At 41.1% G+C, this 25066-nt stretch overlaps 1 protein-coding gene across 10 annotated transcripts in view; it reads right to left on the minus strand.

Moving 5' to 3' along the window:
* Nucleotides 1-25066, minus strand: part of ADGRL3 (adhesion G protein-coupled receptor L3) — a 1158007-nt gene that overhangs the window by 645232 nt on the left and 487709 nt on the right. The window lies entirely within an intron of this gene.

Consider the following 25066-nt stretch of genomic DNA (forward strand, 5'->3'; position numbering starts at 1 on the left):
CAATTCTCATAGGCTAGGTTTAACGGCAGCCAATATGGATCGAACTGTACTACAAACTAATAACATAACAAATCAAACTATGGTCCTTCTCAGGGGTCATCCATTATCACCATCTTGTGTTTTCTGTTTAATCTTTCTTAGAGTATGCAATCTGGTTATCATCTATCTGCACCAGTGTAGTGTAGGCTGGAGGGTGGGGTCCCATTTAAATGGGAGGTCTTTCCTCCTGTCAAAAAATAAAGTCTTTATCATGAAAATTCATCCATGTTTGTATACAGAATCTTGCAGAATAGAGTTAGGCTAATCAGCATGGGATGTTCTATCAGTCCTATCTAGTGTGCACAGATACCCTTACAGCCCATGTGGGGCAGAATGGACACACTATCTATTTGCAGATGTGTAACATCTGCAAGACTCTAAATAAGACTCTTTGTTTCCATTTTCATTGGGTTCTCTTTTAGACCACGGTCATCACACATAAATGTGATTCCAGTTGTATTCTTGGTCCTTTCTGATCTAATACAGATAACCGTTGACACAGAAAATATGTAGTTGATCTAATCCTCAAAGAACAACTTTGATACCTCAATGTATGAGACTACCAAACTAAGGGGCATATTGAAGAACCCCTAGCGCCATTCTAATGCCACACTAGTGTCATTGTTTGATGCTAATATGGTATTAGAAGCCCAAAAACTCTGCACCATATTTACAAAGTGGTGAAATGCATGCATTGCCCCACTTTGTAACCCTTTGCACTACATTATGCCTGGGCCAGGCATAATGTATGCAAAGGGGGCTTTCCCCAGTTAGGGGGGCCAAAAGAATGGCGCAAGGAAATTTAACAGATTTCCTTGCGTCATTTTTTCAGCACTTTTAACGCCTGCTCAGAGCAGGTGTTAAAAGGGGCATGCCGTTGAATACAATGGGCCCCTATGTACTCTGCAGGAGTAGTGCCAAAAATTTGAAAACCATTGATAGCTTATGAGGCAGCAGACAGCATAAGATACCATTTATGAATGATGCAGCGGTGCAGTTCATCAATTAGTAGTGAGATGGGTAACTGCTTGTGAAGCAAAGGCAGCATAACCTAACATATTTGCCAGAGACTTTTTTGTAGCTTAAAAAACTATAGCAATCCATGTGGCTCCTCATTTCAAAGACTAGTGTTCTAGGAGAAAGAGTAAGTGGCGTAGGAGAGGATTAGTGATACATCCATTTAAAGGGAACTGCAGTCATTGATCCAGTGGTTCATGTTTTTTTATCTATGTTGGCATCCTTGACAGCCACACATCATTACTCAAAAATATTGTTTATTGATGTTTCTCACAACATACTAGCACCAGTGACATAAGAAAAGGTAGTCCTGTATTCGAGAGGCTGGAGCTAGAGTTGAATCTTCATGCAACTGTAATACCAAACAAGCTATATACTATTTACAGCTTGATTGTTTTATGATTGGTTTTATTGGTCCTAGAAATTACCTCCACATTTTCATATTTCAGTACTGGTGTGCAAGAACATAGAAGAGATGCTATTTGTTCAGTTCCAGTTACAGAAATAAAGAACAGCAACAAGCATATACATAACAAAATGATTTATTGCTGAATAAAGAGCTGGTGGTAATGGCAAATTCCCCAATTTCAGGATGAAATTCTAACTCCAGAGAAGAATACATCATCTGATCCTCCATCATCATAATATCCTTCAGCATTAGAGTTTAGATTTTCTTTAGAAAGAGGGGAATTTTTCAATACTAGCCAACCTCACATCAGACCCTAATTCTCAAGAACTGGATTATTATGTGTCCCTGAAGACTTGCTGGAAACAGATTATTTTCAGCTTTGTCAAAGGCACACTTTCTTGCGGACATACGGTTGGTTGACTGTTGAGTGAACTATATCCAAGTCATTACATTGCTCCAGACTCAGCTGCAAAGCACTCCAACTTACTGAACTTTCTGGATTTTGGAGTTAGTAGAGCATTTCAGAAGGGCCAGAGGTGAAACCGAATTCCCCTAGAATTAAGTGTCAGGTAAGTAAAGCGAGTGGGTTGTGATTTTAACAACAAAGTGCTCGTCCCAAAAGTGGGGTTGAGCCCAGCCCGTACCCTCACAATGTACCGGGTGAGGACTCGATAATGAAGCATACCACACAGAATTGTGTGGGCAAGACTCCTCTAGAAAAGAGGAGCCCTGACCCTCTAAAACTGAGGTACTGCAATTTGTAAGTTATCTAACTTTCGGTATGTTGTTGATTCTCTTGTGGAATTGAGGTAACCCTCCCTTATATCTTTTCCACACTCCCTTGAGTTGTTTTCCTTTTTTTCTACCCAGGTGGCTAGGGAGACTATCTCTGACAGGTGCTTTAAAATTCAAAATTCAAAAACATTTTCAGAGATGTAAGCATTCTAGGATTAAACCTGACCTTGTTTTACAATATATACTGTAGAAGCCTTAAAGTTGCTATTGTACCGAATCTGCAAATGTCAAGCTTTAATGGATAACCGTTTGGTTTGGTAGAATGGGAAAGATTTTCTCTCAACCATTATTGCATGTCTATTATTCACAAGCTTCCTAAAGGAAGCAAAGGCTGGAACTGTTTAGCAGAAGTGCCTAGCAAACAGCTTTCAGAATATAGGCTGTATTTACTGTTATTTGTATTCTCTCTTCTACAAATATAGATGAAGAAACTGAGCATTGTGTGTTAACGTGGATTAGGAAAAGAATAGAGACACTCAAATGTCTCTTGCCAAAGGTTTTATGACTATGTATTAGAACTGATTAAAATAAATTGTTAGTGTGCAAGCGATATTTCGTGCTGTTTGGGTCTGGAGAAGAAACATCAGAAATCAAGGAATGACAAATAAATTATGCCATAGCTCCAGAAAAATAAGTGGTGAAATAGTCTTCAGAAAATTACCACCAGTTGAATCTATAAGGTGGCCACTCTGTCAAATGACAACTGTTCCCAGTTCTAAAAAAGTTACATCACAAAAACCACTGACTGACCCAATAAAGCATTACGCATGGAAGATGACATACAAGTTTGAGTTACAAACAAGGACAGACCTAAGGAACAGTGTGGTCTTTGTGAACGCATTGGGCATTGAAGCATGTATGTATTTGATGACAGGAAATCTAAGGATAGATATCATATAGAAGATATGTGATCCAATTTCTCTAAATTAATAACACTCAGGTTGCAGTAGTCTGCTTTTTCACAGCATAGAGATTTTTTTGGAGGAACCTGTTACGTTATATTGCCTAAGGAGAACATATAGGTTGGATTTATTTATCTTCCCAAGGTAAAGTGTGAATCGCAATAGTTGCCAAACCTTTTGCCGAACTTGCATAGAGGTTGAGCAGCGACCTGTCTTCTTCAGCCAGTGATATTATTTCCATATATTGTCCTAGTTATTGGAGATCACGAGTTTTGTCTTGGTTGCCTTGCTTGTTTTAGGCTTAAGACTTCAAGTATTTGACCTTTGCCAAAATACAACTTAAGCCAGCATGCAGTGTCATTCAGGTCTGCGTTCTAGCAGATGAAAAAATGTTTGGTCACACCTTTGAGGTTTATACCCCTATGCTCTGGGATGCAGTCTCATTAAGTCAGAATGTCAGAAAATCAAGGGAAATCTTGGATGGTCACAAAGTCATTCTTTCTGTTGGCTGGTCACCCTGACTCGAGTGTAGGAATTTGAGGACTTACAGAATTAGACTTATAAAAAAATAATAAATGAAATGGATGCAGAGAAACCACTTGCAATGATCTCACTGAGCCCAAAGGTAACAACTTAACCAAAAAGGGCTTGACCCACAAATGGCCGGATTTACCTCTACATACGATGATTGAGCTGTTGGTGTATGAGGGGGAGCCAGTTGTGTAGGCCACATCTGGGTCTTAGCAACACCCTGCGCCTGCCACTGTTGGGCTTAATAAAGGCATCTTTCATTGTTGTCTGAAAGAATAAGAAAATATGCACATTTCAACATGGAAAATGTCAATAACAGCTTTCTTCGGGTTTTACACACTGTATTCAGAGTGAATATAGAAGCATTGCTCTCCTCTGACTTGATGCTATCGCTAGATAGCAAAAGGACAACCGAGGACAATTATAACTTGAAAGTGAGAATTTTTCTAAAGAAGAGAAACCTTTTAGTGGTTCAGAGCCCGTGGCGCTCCTCCATTTAAACTAGATTTTAATGTGCTACTCGTCTGCAGTTTTTTGTGGTACCCTCCTAATGCTAGATTCTTATTGACTTTCAAGATGTCACTGTTCAGCAATAAACCCATATCATTGCATTTCTCTGTACCTATAAACTGTCAATCAATTTAAAATCACATAGCTACAAATGCTGCTTCTCCACTAAATAAAATCATTGTTTTTGTTTTTCCCTGATCAATGTCATCAGACTCACAGTGGTCCAGCACATTGTGTACAACGGAAGATCTGATGAAATTGTTGCGATGTGTGCTTGCAAAGGCCATTACTGTGGTTCAACAATACTACGGTTCCTTTTGTGAACCTCCCTGTCAGAGGTGGCAAGTGAAAGAGCTTTATCTCCGTTGCAAGGCCAGATATCACTATTATTCTCCTCATATGAAAAGCAATACATGCAATTTAAGAAGGGAAAGACAAAGTGGCTTTAGGCCACACCAAAGACAGAGCCTTGAAAAATGTGTGCTCTCTGGCAACCACAACACGCAGCTTTCCTACATAATGCACGTAAACCTGTGGCAAGGGTTTTCATGAAAGAACAGAAAGCAACCAGTGCCCAAAAGACCCCTCACACAAAACACAAAGCACACAACAACCATGTAGGGCGCATGTCAGCCTTAAAGGATATTTTGTCCTTGAATCTGAAATACATGCTATAGTGATATTCATTAACTTATAGACTACCTCAGAAAAAAATCTTTAATAAATCATATTATCCTTAAAGTGGTTCCTCGCAGATTCTGTCAAAAAATATAAAGAGGGGTGACGAAATAGTATTATAATAAAAGTAAAAGCATGGAGGCAAAAAGAGGGTTTGGGCAGCTGAGAAAAAACATAGAAGGGGTTTGCATAAAAACGATAGTACTCCTATATATCCCAAAGGTGCGAAACCGATTTTCAACTGTTGTCTGCAACACAAAATACTGATTCATAGAATCAGGATTTGCTGAATAATCCGGTTAAAAAAAATCCATTGAGGATTTGGGAAAGTCTGTAAGTAGAGCAGATTTTCCAAAGTCATAGATTTAATGGTGGGAACATTGGCGCTCCCAGAAGGAAGGGAGGGTCTATCACTTAGGAAGGGTGTGAAGTCATACACAAGGACATACATTTGTGATTATTTTCAAACCTTATCAAAGGCTTCGTGCCGAAATTTGTGCAAACAAGCTTAGTGCAAGAAAGGCTGCAGTTGAGGGGGGTAAAATACAAGGTTTTCTTCACCTGGAAAAATACTTCCCAGGTGCAGAAAAAAACTATCTGTGATAGTGCACACGTTGGATATACTCATGCATGTAGATTGTCTTAAATTCCAGGCATACTCTTAGGGTTTTTAAGAATCCACAAAGAAGTAGAAATATTTGCAACTCATGAGTTTAGATGTCTGTTGATTTCTACATATTTCTTAAGAATCCAGAAATAAGAAACAACCTAATAGAATATGGAATTCTAATACGTGGAGAGCAGAAAAACAAAATATTGTGGTGCAGAGCACAGGAGAAGTGTCAATACACATGACAAAAGCAGCAAATGCATACATGACAGAATAACATAGTAGAAACCACGAAAACCATGAACAACTTGTCCTCATAGTGGTGTGTGGAGTAACATGACTAACCCGAAACCATCATATGATGTATTGAAAAAAATGCATTAGTGAGTGCAAATAACAGGCGGTATGGGTCTTTCCACAAGTGGCTGTGAACACAATGAGATAACTGGCATTGTTCACTCACAGAGGAGGACGGTGGGAAAAGAACCAGCAGGTGTCAAGAACAAATATTGCATGAAGTGATCACCAGAATACACTATAGGCATGTGGCACTAGAAGCGTATGCACCATTAAAACCAACAAACTGATTATCCTTGCAAAGAGGCCAACAAAACACCTCTTACAGACTACAGTAATGATCTCACCAATGACTTTAATTAGATGTCAATCTTTTAAGATAGCTTACTCATGATTATCTAATTGGGATATGTGCTACGCAATTGGCTAAGAAGTCATTCGGACTGCTGCCTGAGTCTTGGAATCAAAATGGTGGTTGTGTGGCAGCCACGGGGCAGGACTGCACACCAGCTGCATGCTGACCTTGCTGCCATTTTAGCATCTTTGTCTCTTCTCTAGTGTAAATAGTGTCAAGCTGCACTGATCACAAACAAATCTATTGTGACGGGACAGTCTTTTCAATGTATGAGTCCATTGCATCGAGGTTGAGATGAACAACTGTTAAGGGGATGGGGGAACAGTTCATGTCAGATTATGTGGTAGTGTAACAGAAAACGCTCCATTTTCTGGAATAATTGAGAGGATAATTCACCAAGGAGATGGGGGAACAGTTCGTGTCAGGGTATACGGTAGTATAACAGAAAATGCTCCAATGTCTGGAGTAATTGGGAGGATAATTCATCAAATGAACTTCCTTGACCACTGGGCCAGCCAGGTGTAGAAAGTTCCTCCTGTGGATGCTTCTCCCGATTCAGCACTTCCTCCATAAATCAGAGGAGTTCCCATTACCAGCTAACTTCAAACCAAACCTTTCACCTACAGCACAGAATATTTTTGTAGTAATGGAAAAGTGCTGGCAAACAATGTTGAGCTCTTTTGCTGCTTGTTCTTGGTCATGATTTTATTTTCTCTAAATGTGTAACTTGCCACTTTGAAAAATCTTAAATTTACTCAGGAACGTGTTCTGAGTTTTTTTTTTTTTTATCTTGATTCCTATTCCACTCTGCTTATTGCAGACAAATTTATTTAGTTTTAAACTTAATGTTTTTTTTTATTTTAAATTTAATAGTTTTAATAAAAATATTTCTCCTCGTTACGCTTCACCTCGCAAGGCGTAAGGTTTTGGCGCATCACTAGGCTTACATGGTTTTGTAAATCTGGGGACGTGTCAAAATCCAAGGGTGATGCGTAGCAACACCCACCACAATGCCCCTGCAACGTCTCCGGAGCGCAGAATAAGGCAACAAAGTGATTTGCATTCCCTTGCCTTACTCCATATCTATGAGGCAATACAAAGCCATGCAGAGCGCTTTGCATGGCCTCATAGATATGATTTTATAGTCTGCGCTACCACTGTGACAGAAAAAGTGAAGCCCCGGAGGCGCAAGGGGTTCATAAATATGTCCCTGTGAGTAGAGAAACCTATCATAAAATTGACCACATTTTTCTAAAGGATTTGGGGGAATATTTACAACAAAGTGGCGTAGTGCAGCACCACAAGTATTTTTGCTGCGCGGCCTTACTCCAATTTGAAAGGGCAGAAATGCACTGTATTTACAAGATATGGTGCATTTCTGTCCTTTCCCCCTGCACTGGCGCAAAATTTGCTGCTTAGCACCAAAGTTGCATGCATGGTTGTTTTTGTGCAGGAAGGGGCACCTTCCTGCACAAAGACAAACCATGGAGGAGTTTACCTCTTTCTATGTGTGCTGCAGAATGAAGCGCACACAGAAAGAGCAAATAATGAGGAGAAATAAAGATAGTTATCCTCATTACGTCTGCCCTGGGGAGTGGTAAGATTTTGATGCATTCACAGGTTTACATGGCCTTGTAAGTCTGGGAATGCGTCAAAACCCATGGGTGTTGCATGGGGAAACCCATCGCAACACCCATTTAACACCCTCCTGATGCAGTGTAAGGCAACACTGTGAATTGCGCTTTATTGTCCTACACCATACCTACAAAGCCATGAAAAGCCATGCAAAGTGGCTTTGCATGACCTCGGAGATATGGGTCTCACTATGTGCTGCTGGAGCTTAAAAAAAATGATGGACTGGTGGCGCAAAGGGCTTGTACATATGCCCCTTGGTTTGTAGCAGGGTCACAGCCATGTTAGCTCAAACCAGAGTTTCTTACAACAAGCACTGGGAACACTCACCTTATTAAGGGATGAATACATTGTTTATCTGGATTTCAAGCACAATTTGGCTTAAAAAAAACATATTAAAATAATCTTTTTTTAATAATTGACAGTGTTATTTGTATGAAATGCACACATATTCCTTTTTCTAATTAATGAATTCATGTTATTGTTCCTGTTACTATTTTAAAATGCACACACCAACATTAGGTTTAATCAATAAAATCACGTTAGAGGGGGCGCAGAATGAATGACCCTACGTAACGAAAATAGTAAACCAACAAAAGACAAGATGATCACACCACTGCTCAGTAGGAAGCAGACTCAGCATGAATTTTTAAAAAGGAATGTCCATCCTTTATGAATTATTAAAGGAACACTGGGTTGTTTGTTTTTTGTGAACATATTCTGCTAGACAATGTATAGGTTTTCATTAAGCATGAATCCATGTGAGACGTATACTTAGGGACACAGTTTGGGAAATATAGTGCTGAAAAAAATATGTAACAGGGCTTGCACTGAAAACTACACAATGGCATATCTCATAATTAGGCGCAAATATGGTACAGGATAATGCTCAAAATATAAGCTACAAGGATATAGATTCCGGCTATAGGATGTAGAGAGCACACTGACCCTGCTGAGTAGGATGTGTGGATGCAGTCTGTAACCTATGAGGTTATTGCCATTGTCACAGAAAAGTAATGGATAGAAAGCACATCTTATTATCAATGTAATCACATGCAGTCGAACTCTGAGAAGATTTGATCCTGGTGACCTGGGGACCTCTTCCAGCTTAGCATTATTTATGGAGTAAGCCCTAATCAAAGTGACTCAGGCTCTCTTAATTCTTGGAGTTTTCACTACCACTCGAATTATTTCTTCCAACTTGTTTTCAGCTTTCCTTAGGGTACATGGGGGCAATCAGTCTCAAACCCATAGTAAGCCTTAGCGATAGAAGGGACCTTCTGTTGAAATTTTTATAAATGTATTGAACAACATTTGCCATGCAATAGGTCTCACATTTACTTGAGTTGGAGCTATCGGCACTATAAATGCATACCTGGACTTTTTTGCCACATTAATTGGTCAACCCTGTTGCATATTTTGGTCATTTGTGCCACATAATTCCAGTGGCCCTGCATATAACTAAAGGCCCAGTAGGCCTAATGGAATATTTTTTAAACAAGGCCCTTAAAACACAAACTACTCCCAGGTGCAAAACATATTTACTTTGCAGTTGGTACAGGCGACATTGCCCGTGGGGCAATGAATAAATAATTGTACTCCAAGAATGTGTGCTTACTGGATCACCGTCCCTTTACTGCAGTCTGAGGAGTCGAACACCACACCCATGATTTTCCACAAGCTTGACGAGAGCCACCTCACATGATATTTACGATCCTCAGTCAATCTCGAACTGAAATAATAGTTATCTAATATTGATCATTGTACAGCATAATCAACTGTAATCTCTCCTTGAGGTTAGTATTATAAATGCACGCACACACAGCTCATGTTTCACAGGCTCACATGTGTGTAGTTCATCTAGTCAGGTTTCTGCTTTGTATTCACAACTTGTAGCACATTATAAAAATAAAACTACAAGTCCCAGAATGAATATGTGTGCTGCAAAGAACGTGTACTAAGCAGATGAGAGCGCATATAATGTAAAAATGTCAAAATAACTCTGGTATTTAATGTTCTTGGAGAGAGAATGTACTTTTGTCTAGTGGAAGTTTGCGAAGGGGGTTAATGTGCCTGCTGCAAAGAATGTGTGCTAGGCAAATCATAAAGTGCATATCATGTAAAAATGTCAAAATAATTCTTGCGATTTAGGTTCCTTCTGGAGAAAGAACGTACTTTTGTGCAGTGGAAGCTTGGAGTCATCATAAAGTAGCGCACAGGGTTAATATGCCTGCTGCAAAGAACGTGTACTAAGCAGATCAGAGTGCATATAATGTAAAAATGATACCGCCGATCAAGTCTGCACTCTGAGCACTGTGAGCACCATGGCAGCCAAGAGAACTTACTTTTGTCTAGTAGAAGCTTGGAGTAATCATAAGGTAGCAAACCGGGTAATATGCCTGCTGCAAAGAATGTGTACTAAGCAGATCAGAGTGCATATAATGTAAAAACGATTTTGCCGATCAAGTTTGCGCTCTGAGCACTGTGCGCGCCATGGCAGCCATGAAGCGCAGACAAAAGAAAAAAGTAGTTCGACAATACTGAAGTGTATCGGCAATTTTGCAATTATCCCTGTAAGAGGGTTGGTGTCCACGGCAGTAACCAAACCGCCCGAAGGCAAGACAAACACAAAGCATTTACCAATGGCATCAAATGATTTTTGAAAGGCAAGCCCATGAATGAATAAAAGTGATAAGCGTGATGTGGATGTGTTAAAAGCCCACAATACTTACAACAAGTGAAAGCACCTGCACGATCGACCTAAAAAGGTACTGTTTTAAGGCACTTTGTGGGGATATTTAAGACCCCTTAGTGCCACCGGAGTGTCACTTTTTGTGATGCTCCGGTGGTGCTAAGCATTGCTCCATATTTACAAGGAGGTGTAACGCCACTTTTTTGCGGCGTTACGCCTCCTTGTAAATATAGGCTCCTCTGACGCAGTTTACTGCATCAGGGAGGTGTACAATGGGTGTTGTGGTGGGCATTCCACAGCAAAACCCATTGCTTTTGACACTACCTCAGATTTAGATTTAAGAGTTGTTGTAAACCTGAGGCAGCACAGAAAACGAACGCCACCCAAGGGGTGGAGTTAGCATGGCAAAACAAGGAGGAATGTTTTTATTCCTCCTCGTTTTTGCTTTTTCTATGAGTGCTGCACTCTGCAGCACACATAGAAGAAGCAAAATGCTGTGGACAATTGTTTATGTGCAGGAAGGGACACCCTCCTGCACATAAACAATCATTCAAAATGACACTTTGGCACCTCTATGTACTGCATTGTTCAGCACATATAGAAGTGCCAGATCGCTATTATAGATTTGTTTATGTGCAGGAAGTGACACCTTCCTGCACATAAACTATCCCCTCAATGCAGACACCGTTGCACTATGGTGCAAGGATGCCTGCGTTTGCGTTAGGCAGCTTAATTCATCGCCAGCACAAGGGGAAACACAGGGTGTGCCATATTCCTCTAAATACGGCGCACCTCTGCGTTCCTGAAGTGGTGTAGTGCAGCACTGCTATTTTTTGTGCAGCACCACGCTGCACCACTTTAACATAAATCTGGGCCTTTATCTTAATCTTCTTTCTCGTTTATTCTGATTAAATACGTTATTTGCACATTTAAGTATAGGGCGCACATGCAACTAGTCTTTTTACATTTTTAACTCCTCTCTTGCAATGCACAAAAGGAAACTGAATATTGAAACACTGATTTGCTCACTTTATGATTGCTGTATCTATACTCACAAGCATAGACTTGGTGTTCCAGCACACGAATGACCTGAAAGTTTGTGAACGTCCACAAAAGTACGTTTGTGGGTTTTGAAACTTTATAGTGGCTCATTTCTTCTCTAGAAATAGTCAGACATTTACTCCTGGTAGTTGCAGGAATTAATCTGTTCAAACCTGGCCAGAGCAAGAAAACGCTGATAAAAATGCTGTGGGTTCAAGGGAAGGTGTCTTTCCTTGGGGCAAAATATGTTTCCAGTTGGAAAAAAGTGGTTTTCACATAAGCGGATGAAAGTGGGTATATTTGCTTATAAAAATGGATTTCACAAATGGACTTTGGAAGCACTTTAGTACGTCTGCCACTCTTGTAAGTTTCCAGAAGTGCTCCAGAAAACCTCTATGAATTCCAACATACTCGACAGCCACACCCTAGACAGGTAGTGAAGCGGGGGATTCAGGGCCTTATTTATACTTTTTGGTGCAAAACTGCACTAACGCAGTTTTGCCCCAAAAAGTTTTGCACTGACTTGCACCATTTTTTAGCACCAGCTGGGCACCATATTTATGGAATGATGCAAGCCGGTGCAAAGGGTAGGCTAGTTTAAAAAAAATGACGTTAGGCAGGTTTGAGTCAAAATAAATGATTCTGACCAGATTAGCATCATTTTTGACGTTAAGGGGGATATTTATACTCTGTTTGCACTGAATTAGCGTAATTTCTTTTTTACTCTAATTCAGTGCAAAACGAACTCGATATTTTTAACTTTGGTGCTAGACCCGTCTAGCGCCAAATTTATGGAGTTAAAGTAATTTTTTGGAAGTGGAAACCTACCTTCTCTTAATGAGATGCAAGGTAGGAGTTCCCGTGCAAAAAATGACTCTATGGCCTTAACGCCATATTTATAATCCCATGCAAAAATGGTGCAAGGGAGGGAGGAGGGGTCAAAAAATGGGGCAAAGCTTGCTTTGCCCCATTTTTTCAAGCCTGGGTTAGGGCAGGCATTAGGGGACCTGTGGGCCTATTTCCATGGTGGGACACCATGGAATAAGCCCACAGGTGCCCTCCCCAGGCCCCAGTGGCACCCCCACCCACACCAGAGGGACTGCGGAGGATGGGGACACCATCCTAGGTAAGATTGCATTTTATTTTTGAAAGTGCCATAGGGGGCCCTGAAATGGGCCCCCATACATGGCACAGGGTGCAATGGCCATGCCCAGGGGACCCCTGTCCTCTGTGCCCACCCATTGGGGTGGTGGGCATGACTCCTGCCTTTTCTAAGGCAGCAGTCATGTGGCATGGTAGGTTTAGCACCATAAAATGACACTAATCTGGTTAGAGTCATTTATTTTTACTCTAACCTGCCTAAAGTCATTTTTTGGTGCTAAACCCTCTTCTTCTATACTGCCAGCCCCACCTGATTAAAGTCATTTTTTTTTTTACTCTAGCCTACCCTTTGCACCGGCTTGCACCATTCCATAAATATGGTCTCCAGCTGGTGCATAGAAATGTTGCAAGCCGGTGCTAAACTTTTTGGTGCAAAACTGAGTTAGTGCAGTTTTGCAGCAAAAAGTATAAATAGGGGCCAATATTTTGTAAGTTTGCGCCACTTTTGTGTCAAAAAATGACGTTAATGCAGCGCAAAAAAGTATAAATCAGGGCCTTGGTGCTAGACGGGTCTAGCACCAAAGTATAAATATGGAGTTAGATTTGCACTGAATTAGAGTAAAAAAATGATGGTACAAACAGAGTATAAATATGCCCCTAAATATGGTGTAAGGCCATAGAGTCATTTTTTGCACGGGAACGCCTACCTTGCATCTCATTCAGGCAAGGTAGGTCTCCACTTTCAAAAAATGACTTTAACTCCATAAATTTGGCGCTACAGGGGTCTAGCACCAAAGTATAAATTTTGAGTTAGTTTTGCACCGAATTAGAGTAAACAAAATTGACACTAATTCGGTGCAAACAGAGTATAAATATGCCCCTCAGTGTCTAGCAGACTGTTCCACTAAATCTCTTTCTTTTCCGCAGTCTGCTAACAGATACATTTTCATTGCGAATCTAAACTACAGTGACTTCTCTTCCCACTTCCAATACCACTTACAACTCAAAAGCATGCGCATACTCTCGATACCACGATAAAATATTGAACATAAAATGGGCAATAGATCAAGTGGATTACAGGATGCATTTATATTCCAAAAAGAATACCACTACGCTCTCATTGCCCAATTGTTCTTCAAAAGATTCAAAAGGGTCTATACCTGTGTCTATATGTGTAAAAAAGACTGCAGATGACTGTATATAATTTTAGGTTTCAATAACTTAAAATACATTTTCCAATGCTGCATACTCTATCCCCAACAAACTAACAAAAACTATTTCAGGAGTTGAAAACAAAAGCTGAAGAACCAAATGGGACTTCGGTTGACAACACTGAGGAATTCACTTTCCTTCATATTTAAACACGTATTTACAAGATGACAAGATAAAGCCTAACACTAGAAGGGTACAACTGATCACATTTTAGTCAATCCCTTTAAGAAGGCTAAGGCACAACTGCTCAAACTGGCACAAGGGCAAAGGAGGATTGGACGAGACCTCACTTGGAAACAAAATAAGTGAAGGCAAGGGTAAGCTGACCATAAAGCTAAAAGGGAGACACAAGAGGCTGTGGGTGAAGGGGGGCGTGGTATGATCTGGAATAAATTGTAGCTGCAATCTATCAAGGGTAGAGCGGTCACCACCCAGCGCCAGTTGATTACTGACATCTCCAGGATCTCCAAGATACTTTATAAGACAGGCTATTTGTATCCACAGCTAGTGGGTCTTAGTCAGGAGGAATTTGTTCATGGTGAAAATGCCTTAGTTGTCTAGCACAACCTATATTAGTTAAAAGGAAATTATTTAAAATACATAAAAACAGACCACGCAGCAGCAGTCCATTAATTGAAACCAAACACACAGTTGAAATTTTAAAGGCGGAACAGGGTGCCTAAGCTTCTGGAAGTTTGTGAGATAGCTGTCAGCAAACAGTGAAAGATGTAGAATGAACAACAAATTCTTAAACCTATCTCCAGCTCGGAGCTCTGGGACACAGGACAGTAAAGATGGCCCAGTGGACAAACGCATTAATTGATAACATTTATGTCTAACCTTGAGGTCATAGGTTTCAATCCAGTGTAGGCTGAGTCAGCCTATGATTCTTGTAAAGTAGTTCAAATGAGAACCACCGTGTTGGGTAATATTAATATTAGTTATCAGTGTCTAAAGCCAAAGTAGCCTGAATAGTATACACTATGCATTATAAATAGTATTTTACACACAAATGACCAACATTCACATAAGCTGGTAATTTCCCGATCCTTCCTCCGGTCTATGACCAATGCATAGCACCCATCTCATCATTATTGCCATCACATCCCTCTATTTATGTGATGCACCAAATCACATAACCTATGGCATAAGCAGGGCACCTTTCCAGTTTCCACTTGCCAACATCATATGCTTTACACACAGGTCACAACAATCAACACCGCACCATCCATACATTACTGTGCATACCAAGGGGGAGACAACAGCTCTTTGAGGATGTTCTTGAGAGAAAGGCAATGAGAGAAAGGAATAGCAAATAGAACTGGGACTCAGTGCTGAGCAGGGGGCACCTGGAAGTTTGCACATAGAAGGCCAATGAACCTAATTAACAGTCGCTGATATCCAGTTAAAATCAAATGATCCTAATGCATGTGTTTGTTTGTCACACATGTGTTTGGACACATAAAACATGCAATAACAAATCAAAATTAGTAGCCTAGTGTCTTATGCACAAGCTCCATGGACATCAAGTGGAATTTGACAAGCGATAGAAAAGCTGGCCATTTGCCCTGTCAGTTGCCGAAAGGTGCTGGACCCTAACCAGTTTAACAGCCCCTTCACAGTAATTACCTTTTGATTTATGACACTATTTAGGATCAACATTTTGATTAAAATTGAATGCACGTGCCAGGCATGGGATGTTAATCAAAACAAAGGCACTTAGAGGACAGGTAGCAGTGAAGTCCCTTCATTCACCACTGTGGCTCAACTTAGCACAGCAGGTATTTATAAACCAACAACAATCCTTTAAACGCTGCATTCGATTTTTCCTACATTGCTGGAGCTTAAGCCAGTGCTTAGTTTGTAAAACATAAGTGCCAGGGCCCTCAACAAGAGGCTCTTGCAGCTGGCACCTCCCATTGCCTGTGCCACCACTGCTAGTGACAGTAACAACACAATTTCTATCACACGCCTACAAGTGGGACAATTTAGACTATTCCAGGCCCCAAAGCCATATAAAATGGCTTGGTCAGCAGGTATTAGTATTAATTCTTATTTAATTAATAAACAACTGTTATTGTGCTTCTCTCTAAAATAGACAAACAGCACCACCATGTGGCATACTGTCATAATTCCTGGTGTTCACAATTAAGTGCTGGTGCCGAGCACCAGAAACCATCGGCTCAAATTAAGCACTGGCATAAGCTCTGGTGCCCTCTTTACAAATATGATATGGTCAATCATATAAAAACCCTTTCTGCAAGAATATAAACAGAAATCAGTCTGAATTTATCTAGGTTGTGCCCTGTAACTGTATTTATCCAAACGATTACAGGAGAATTTGTAAATCAGGTGGTACACCAACGCGTCAGAGCTTTAATAGAGATTGGGGAATAAGAGAAGCATTTGGCTTGAAACAGGTTCACAGGAAATAAAAATGGGAGAGACACATACATGTAAATAAGTTGAAACAGGAGGTCCAGAAGAATTCAGAATTGTGCAACACTGCAAACAAATAAATAGCACGAGTTACTGGGACACTCTGGTTTATTACAAGGAAGCCTAAAAGAGGGGTCACAAAGTATTTCCTTTCAGTAGAACCTCAAGGTTCCCTAACCTTGAAGTACCTCAGGATTCCGTGTTGTTGGAGTACCCCATGATTCCATGACCTCTCATTCCATTGCCTGAGACCACTCATAATAACATGACCTCTGACAAATCATGATTGAATTACTTCAGACTAATTATTCCATAAACTGAAATCACTTTAGCATTTCTTCACATTGGGCAACTCATGATCCTGTGACCTAGAGGCACCCCATGATTTCATGATCTGAGCCACTCATATTTAATTATCTGTGAGCAGCACATGATTCCATTACCTGGGCATACCTCATGATTTTATGTTCTGGGCCATTCAGGCTTAATTATCTGAAAGGATCTCAGAAATCTATTACCCGGGGCACTTTGTACATTTATATCCTGGGAGAATGTCAAAATCCAATGACATATGAGCACTAATTAAGCCATGACCAGAGAATACCTCAGGAATCCATCCCCTGTGACAAGCTCAGGCTTACATATCCTGGATAATTCCTTTATGGGGACACACAATTCATTTAATGGAACAGCCATGATCCCTAAACTGAGAGCACATAAAGATTCCATTGTCTGGGAGCATGCCATGAATGTGTGACCAAGAAGCAACTCAGCATTCCTTTACCTTAGGCAAGAATGTAACCTATGACCTGGCGGAGCTCACAAGCCTGTGAGAAGCATGGAATTAAGCAGCTAAGGGCACATTGGGATTCCAAGAGTATGGATAAGATCAAAATGTCATCTCATGGGAGTCCATCAAAAGTCACACAAATCCCATAGAGTGCAATTAACAGACATAAAAATGTTTGAGTAAATCATCTATGCCTTTAATTATGTGGTGCTGAGTAAAATACAAATGTTTTGTCAGTAATGGGAAGGTGAATCATTTTGTTTATTCTCTCCACATGCTATTGTTTTACACACTAAGGGACATATTTATGGGGATGTGGTGGAACCCAGTGCAGGAAATCACCTTGCTGTTCTGCGTCACAGGAAAAGGGAAGGAATGTGCTGTATTTATACCAATACTGCGCATTCCAGTCCTTTCCCAGAGTTGGCGCACAATGGACTGCCTAGCACCAATGCAGGCACCCTTGCACCATGGTGAAAGGGTGCCTCCATTGAATTCAGGATTGTTTATATGCAAGAAGGTGCGCCTTCCGGTACAAAAACAATCCTGTGAGGCATATTCATCTCTCTACATGTGCTGCAGAATGCAGGAAGAGGAAGTAACAAATAGAAATAAAGATATTTATCCTCGTACCGCCTCCCCTGGGAATGCGTAGCATTTTGGCACATTCTCAGGTGTGCAACTTCTGGTAAATCATGGAATGCATCAAAATCCATTATAGTTGCCTGGGAATACCCATGCAACGCCCATGGAATGCCTTTCCAGGGCTTGGTAATGCAATGCATTGGTTTGCACTCCTTTACATTCCTCGAGATTTATGAAACCATTCGGGACCACGTAAAGTGGCCTTGCATGGATTCATAAATCTAATTTTTGAGTTGCTTCGCTCTTGAAACATGTTGCATAGTGCAAGAGCGACACGATGGGGCTCATAAATATGCCCCTCAGTTTTCTACATTAAACCATTTCTTTATTACAAGTGTCTTCCCTGTACATAAAGCATGTTATTTTTCACTATCACAATATTCACATAACTACATCTTTTTAAACAACAGTGCAAAGCAATCAGCACCTTGGATGTAAATACACACAGTTACCCAAAAATATGTATGTTTCTTTGACCCAGTGCTAAATTAATGAGTATTTGAACAGTAAAATCCCTGTGCTTCCAAAGTGTGCACGTAGCAACCTTGCAACTTTGATTTCACCTGCTTGCATGCAGATTTAATCAGAATGTGATCTGTACTCAATCCCAATTTCACAATCCTTGATAAACGAGCTTTACCTCTCTGTGTATGGTATTGTTTTTCAAGAAGGACAAACATTCATCTGCTAAATCATATGTTTGAACCCTGGCACTTTTTCAAATGTTACCAATTTCAACACTGTGCCTCTTTTAGGTCGAGCCTAGACGGTGCTTGCGGTGTCTACAAATGTGTAGTACCTTCTTTGTGGGATTACATCCTGCCTCTTGCTTTTTATTTGTTTGTTAATGTGTCCTTTAAAAATCCTTCCTTCCAAGTGGCTAATGTTTATTTTTTGTCTCACCCTTTTGACTTTTGTTTATGTCTACCGAGCAGCGCCCCAGTTCTTGTCACCTTCCACTTATCCTGTTTTAGTGTCTGCCTCCGGGACTCTATTTGTAATTGAGAAAGTGCATTTCAGAAGAGTGTTCATGATTTGACTCTCTCTAACTCACATCTTTCTTCCCCTCTCCTCAACCAGTGGATGCCCATTTCTTCTCTTACCCTACCCTTCTCATTGATGTTGCCAACTAGCTCGTTAGCAGTATTCCATATCAACACAAGAAATCACTGCTTTTAAAACCCCCAGCTTGATCCATGCTCCGCACAGGCCTCCTGGGACTTTGTTCGAGGCTGTCTCGTCTGTCTCATCAGGTGTGCAGCTTGCCGGCTGCAGCAGCCACCCTGGTGCCAAACCTGGAGTCTGACATCCAGTGCAACTTATTGGCATTCCACATCTAGGCTATGCCATCTTGTTTAGTTAGTAATCACGCATCTATGGTGCTGCATTTAATCACAGTCCATATGACTTTGGAAGCAGCCCTGCTCCTTGTCCGTGTTGCTTTCGTATTCATCCCCCACCTGCTTTCATATTCATCCCGCCCACCCTTCCCTGTGTTGCCTCTGCGCTCACTGCCCAACCCTCCCCCTTGTTTTTATTCTGTAACCAGAGTCCAGCCTCTCGCCCGCAACAGAAACAATACTATTGGAGTCGAAACCTGTTCTGCACCGACCTTTTGGAACTTTGCTCCAAGCTCTCCCGTCTGCTCCACCTGGTCCGCAGTTTGTCACAATGCTGTCAGAATGAGGAATGCTGCTGCGCCTCATGCCCAGCTACATATTATCCCCGCCCCTGTTGCTGTTTGGTTCCGCAAACAGCAACTGTCAAAGCTAACAGGTCCCAAAGGCGAGACCTATTTTCACCTGTAGGTGTGCAGCAAGCCTTATCTCACTTTCATAAATGTGTATGTAGGCCCTACCTCGAAAATGTCAAGAAAGCGTGGCATAATCTCAGCATGAATAAGCTTGATGCTATAATTTCAACAGGATACACAGATGAAACAGTTTTGCCAACTCTCCTCAAGATGCATACAGGACAACCACGTCTTTCACTGTTCTTTCCCTTTTTCAAATGAAAAATTTTGCGAAAAACATATTGTAAAAACAAAGGTTACAGGGACATTATAGTTAGGAAATAACATTTTAAAAACCTTAGAAATGTACTAAAAAACAAAAGGTTACAGGGACACTATACTTAGGTGCCCGTTTTACACGAACAAAACCATAGAAACTAAGCAGTTATAGTTATCTTAAGTAACTATAACTTGTGGCATAATGTAACTATAACTCGCGCCCCTGCCGTGCACAGCTTTCTCATCAATAATTTTACAGCAAATGTTGCAGTGATATTATCAACGATGCCATAAAAGATGTCATTTGTGATGTAATATATGGGGAATTAGCAGTGCATGGCGAGGGCGTGGGTTATAGTTACCTTAGGGCACAAGTTATAGTTTTCTCTTTTTGCAGTTTTTTGGGGACTCAGGCTCAGTCCTGAGCCTTAAGATGGCTGCCATCACATCCTGGTTGAAGTGTTCGCAGTCAATCAGACCTCATTTGAGATCTGTTGGATCTGCGGACCCTCCCCGTCCTTAGATATCTAATTATAGTTTTCCTTTAATAACTCCAAAACATCTGAATGAATTTGAACGGAATTACAAAAATCACTCTTTCCTGATCATGATCTAGCTTTCTTTCAAATTTGGTGTAATTCAGTACAAAAACCCTTCCTCTATGGAAACTAGGTCCTAACTATAACTACCTAGTGTTGACTGCCAGTAGGTATACATATATATATGTATATATAGAGAGAGAGAGAAAGAGAGAGAGGGAGAGAAAGAGGGTGAGGGTGAGTGAGAGAGAGAGAGAGGTGGGGAAAGAGAGATCCTGATTTAGAGTTTGGTGGACAGGTTACTGCGTCAGGAATGTGATGGAGCCCGTCCTCCGTATAACAAGTCCATTGTATCCTACAGCACTTGTTATACGACGTAAAAAGTTATCTGTCACATGTGTGATGGAATAACCAATCTGCCAAAATCTAAATCAGGTCCATAGATATGTATAGTTAAGGTACATATACAATTATTTAAGTATAGTAAACATATACTTAGCTATATATACACACCTTCATAATAAATTTGTTTTCGATAGTAAGGTATCAATATTTTGCCCCACGACAAAGCTTCCAAAATCAAGAAACAAAACCAGCAATACAACAATTTTTATATTTTTGTTATTATGATTTTTAGTGGAGGGAGTTGTACGTTTTTAGGTAGAGAGTAGAGGGAGGTTAAACTCCCCTATCAAGGGTGTTTAGCATATTTGGTCCACAATAAAAGTGGCAATGAGACATGACAACCCAGTTTTTGGCCTACTTTCTGTAAGTTAACCCAAAAATCTTGGTGATCTGTACTTGAAAGAGGAGAACGTTGGGTGGGTTTTATAGCTCTACTGATCTTAATCCACGAACATGAGGCAAAAGGCACTTTTTTTTTTTTGCTCTGTCAAATTAAGTGGGACCTTTCAAAGTCATGGAGGTTTCTAAGACCTAAATTGTAAGGAGGTCACACCCACAAACAACTGAGTGAATCAGAAAAATACACTAGTGTGTACTGAGTCAAGTGCTGGACTTAATTCAGACAGGAAGCATGTATGTGTAAAAGGCTGCTAACATAGTAGCAATTCAAATCCTACTGCATTAATTGAAGATAAACAAGAAATCAAACAGACACTATCTCAGGCAAGACCACCTGCTGTTTCACTGGAAGACATCACTGAGGCCACTGCAGAAGATGTCACTCTCCAAGATGTGGCACATCACCTCCAGAAAAACTCATGGAGACACTTGTAAGAGCACCAAGGTATCTAAAAGATAGACACTCAAGAACTGGCTTCCTTCCAACAGGTCAAAGAAGAACTAACGAGTGCCAGCAACAGCTTGTTAATCCAAGATAAAAGGATTGTCATACCAAAAAATCTGCATCAAGGAATGGTCAACCTGGCACGTGAAAAGCACTGGGGATAGTGGCCACAATAAGGGCACTACTGGAGCAAGTCTGCTTCCCTTCTCTTGACCTGATGGTTGAAGCCACACTCCAAGATTGCCCTCCATGTCAGCTTGTTGGCAGTGCTTAATTTGAGCCAGTGGTTTCCAGTGAAGGGCACCCATACTTATTTTCGAGGGCCAGCACTTATTTTTCTGCAACCAATAGAGCAAAAGGCACAAATGGGAAAGTCGGAGGATGAGAAAGATGGAAAAGCGTCACAAAGGGAGAAAGCAGAAAGGTGCAAGAGTGAGCAGAAGGGGCAAGAGTAGCTGTAAATGGATTGAAGAGGGCTGAGATGACTTTAGGATTATGCTGCCTCAAAATTCTGTGCTCACACATTTAATTGCAGCAGCTGCGTGTTTCAGAGGAGAGCTTTAGGCACCTGCACGTTTTTATTTACAAATTAAGCACTGCTTGTTGGTCAAGAAGAACCACCCTCACCGTTACAAATTTCTGAACTGCCTGAAGGCGTATGGCAACATGTAGCAACTGCATTCTTTGGCCCTCTGAAGTGTGGCAAATACATCATCATCATAATGGATGAATATTCAAGATTCATAATAGCCCAGCAAGTGTGATCTACTAAAGTGACTATAATCATACAAATACTAGATGAAGTATTTTCAACCTGGGGCATTTTCAATGTGGTCAAAATGGACAATGACCCTACATTTAATGGACATGAATTTGCTGAATTCGCCAGTCACATCAACTTCAGATGTAGGAAGATCACTCCCATGTGGCCCAAGCCAAGGGGATGATAGTGAGGTTTATAGTCACAATTAAAGAAAACCATACAACAAGCTGAACTAACAAGGCGAGATGTCCACATGGCTCTGAATGAAGTGCTGCAAGCTTATCAGGCCAAGCCTCATAGCTCCACAGAAAACTGTCCAGCACAAGAATCCCCTATGGGGAAAATTCAGCCAGTCATGCGCATCAGACTCCCGGTCATGAAGAACTGGCAGAGCTAAACAGGAACAAGAAGGCCAAAACAAAGGAATTTGCGAATACTTGTCGAATGCAAGAATGTCTACTCTCCAGGTAGGAGACTGGGTACCAGTCAGACAAGAACAAAGGCAAAAGACAGACAGCAGGCACTATACTATCCACTGTAAGTAACTAATCTAAAAGGAACCCTGATCACAGTTGCCTCAGGCGACAACAGCATAACACAGAACACTTTCCACTTCAAGAAGTGTGATGCTGAAACCAAGGAGTAGGTGGGAATCTCGGAAAGTGATGCTCTCGAAGTGAACCAGGAACCCGTCAGCAGTCATAGATCACACTCCTCTTCAGCCTTGACAGAGCTGATGGAACCAAGCCCTTTACACCAGTCACAGTAAATATGTTGGAGACACACTTGTCTCATTGAAGAAATTTAAGAATTGCATCTCATCACTAAGAATCTGCTCTGTGAGAGTGGGGAGATGTAATGTTGTAACTGCACTGCAGTGCCAGGGCTCTAGGGCCCTGGTGGGGAGAGAAACTCTGTGGAAAGGAAAGTAGCGATGGACATAGAAAGGGAGGAGTCAGGGCTAGACAGAGATGTGAGAAGCAGTGATGGTTGGAACTGACTGAGCTCTTGTAACTGAAAGGACAATAAAGTCAACTTCAACTTCAATCTGGTGTCATTCATCATTGCTACACTCAGAACGCTAAAATACTTGCACACTGTACACAGGTCACAGATCTTTTAAGATGCCTGCACAGAAAAGGAACCAATTGTCTTTTTATTTGCCCAAGGACAAAGCATCAGAAGCTAAAATTCATAACGTAATGGTATGGTGTATCTTTCATTTGTTAGATGGTTGTGCAATGCACAACTATACATACTTAGGGAATCTGTCCATCACAAAAGCCTATGAGATGCATGGCTCAGTTAATTTTACTACTCATATGTTATTGATCACATGAATTAGTTACAACCGATAACATCCGAGTTGGCTTCTTTCCTTAGATCCAGTGTGTGATTCCAGTAAAAAGAGGCAATAAAAGTCGATAAGCCATTTACCTCAAAGCTACTAGACAATTTAACGATGATCTGCTCGTTCTAGTGGACACATTTGCTTCGCAGCAGGCATTGTAAATCACTACAAATTCAGGCTCCAACGATTCTCAATCACATCTCCTTGCGATGTGCTACACCATATCCCAGCTGTCACACATAATAACGAGAAAGGTAGACACCACCCTTGTGGGTCCAAGTAAGGTACACTTGCATCTAAGTTCTGTATAGTATTGCATCTGAATATATGTACTGAACTTACGTGACACTTCATGCTCAGTTGAGGTGCTGAAGCCTGTGTGGATGGATAGGACAATACACCATGGGAATGGGTGGTCAGAAAAGTATCTGTTTGTCATGTAGCATACGTGTTTTATGTTTGTTTTGATGCTGTGGTTGAAACCAGAGTTGGACGCAAGTCTTGTTTTTGCTGCAGCATCTTGGCATGCATGAAGGGAATAAGAATGAGTGAGTGATGGGACCCTTAAGCATAGAAGCCAATGTATGAATGGATCATGGTAAGTATGTGAGTGCAGGGTAGCTTCTGCAAAAAAGTTTTTGTATCACTGAAGGAATGGCAGTAACTCCACAGACCATGTCACACTCAATGTGTTGCTGCCCTTAAACTTGGACGTAAGCGAAATGTTTGTAATTAGACTTTTTTGTGAAACCTGGCCCATTAGCATTGCAGTGCCTTACAACAAAGCCAGTCTACTGTGCATATTCTTATTTTCTTTTTTGGTAAGCCACATGAAGATTAAGTGACTTATTCAAAATCACAAGATGTTGAGCCTTAGGCTGTGATTTGAACCTGGTCTTTCATGTTCCAAAGTTTACAAGACTACATCTCCAGACCTGCCATCTCACATGTTGCCAATGTGTATTATACGATATCAGCTCCATTTACTCGGTCACCGAGTGGAGAGCCAATATCACACAGTGGCAGAAAAGGAGAGGAGGAACTCCATCTACCCAGAGGGTTTCCAGCTCGTTTTTGAAGGCTCTAAGCAGCTGATATCCTTAATGGGTGTGACTTACCCCAGCACATCAGCAGCAGCCTCAACAAGCTTTTAATCTTTTGGAGGGGCAGGTTGGTGGGGGGAGGGGCAGATGTGCCTCTCGGGCAGTTCTCGGTATGAAGCCCCACCCCCTCTAACACCCTGCCCTCTCCTCACACTGTGACTTTTTTGACGTTGGCAGTTCTGCATGTCCTTTTTACATAGTAAACGTTCCTGCTCTTTTGCTTCAAATCAATGCATAGAGGCGCTTACACTCGCCTCTTCCTACATCTTGCGTGCTTTCCTGCTCCCTTCCTATGCACATCAGGGGGCAGTGATCGAGCGCTGCAGCTGCCCATGATAATGAAAACCAAACAAAT

Source organism: Pleurodeles waltl, chromosome 1_2 (assembly GCF_031143425.1).
Source record: "Pleurodeles waltl isolate 20211129_DDA chromosome 1_2, aPleWal1.hap1.20221129, whole genome shotgun sequence".
NCBI classification, from domain to species: domain Eukaryota; kingdom Metazoa; phylum Chordata; class Amphibia; order Caudata; family Salamandridae; genus Pleurodeles; species Pleurodeles waltl.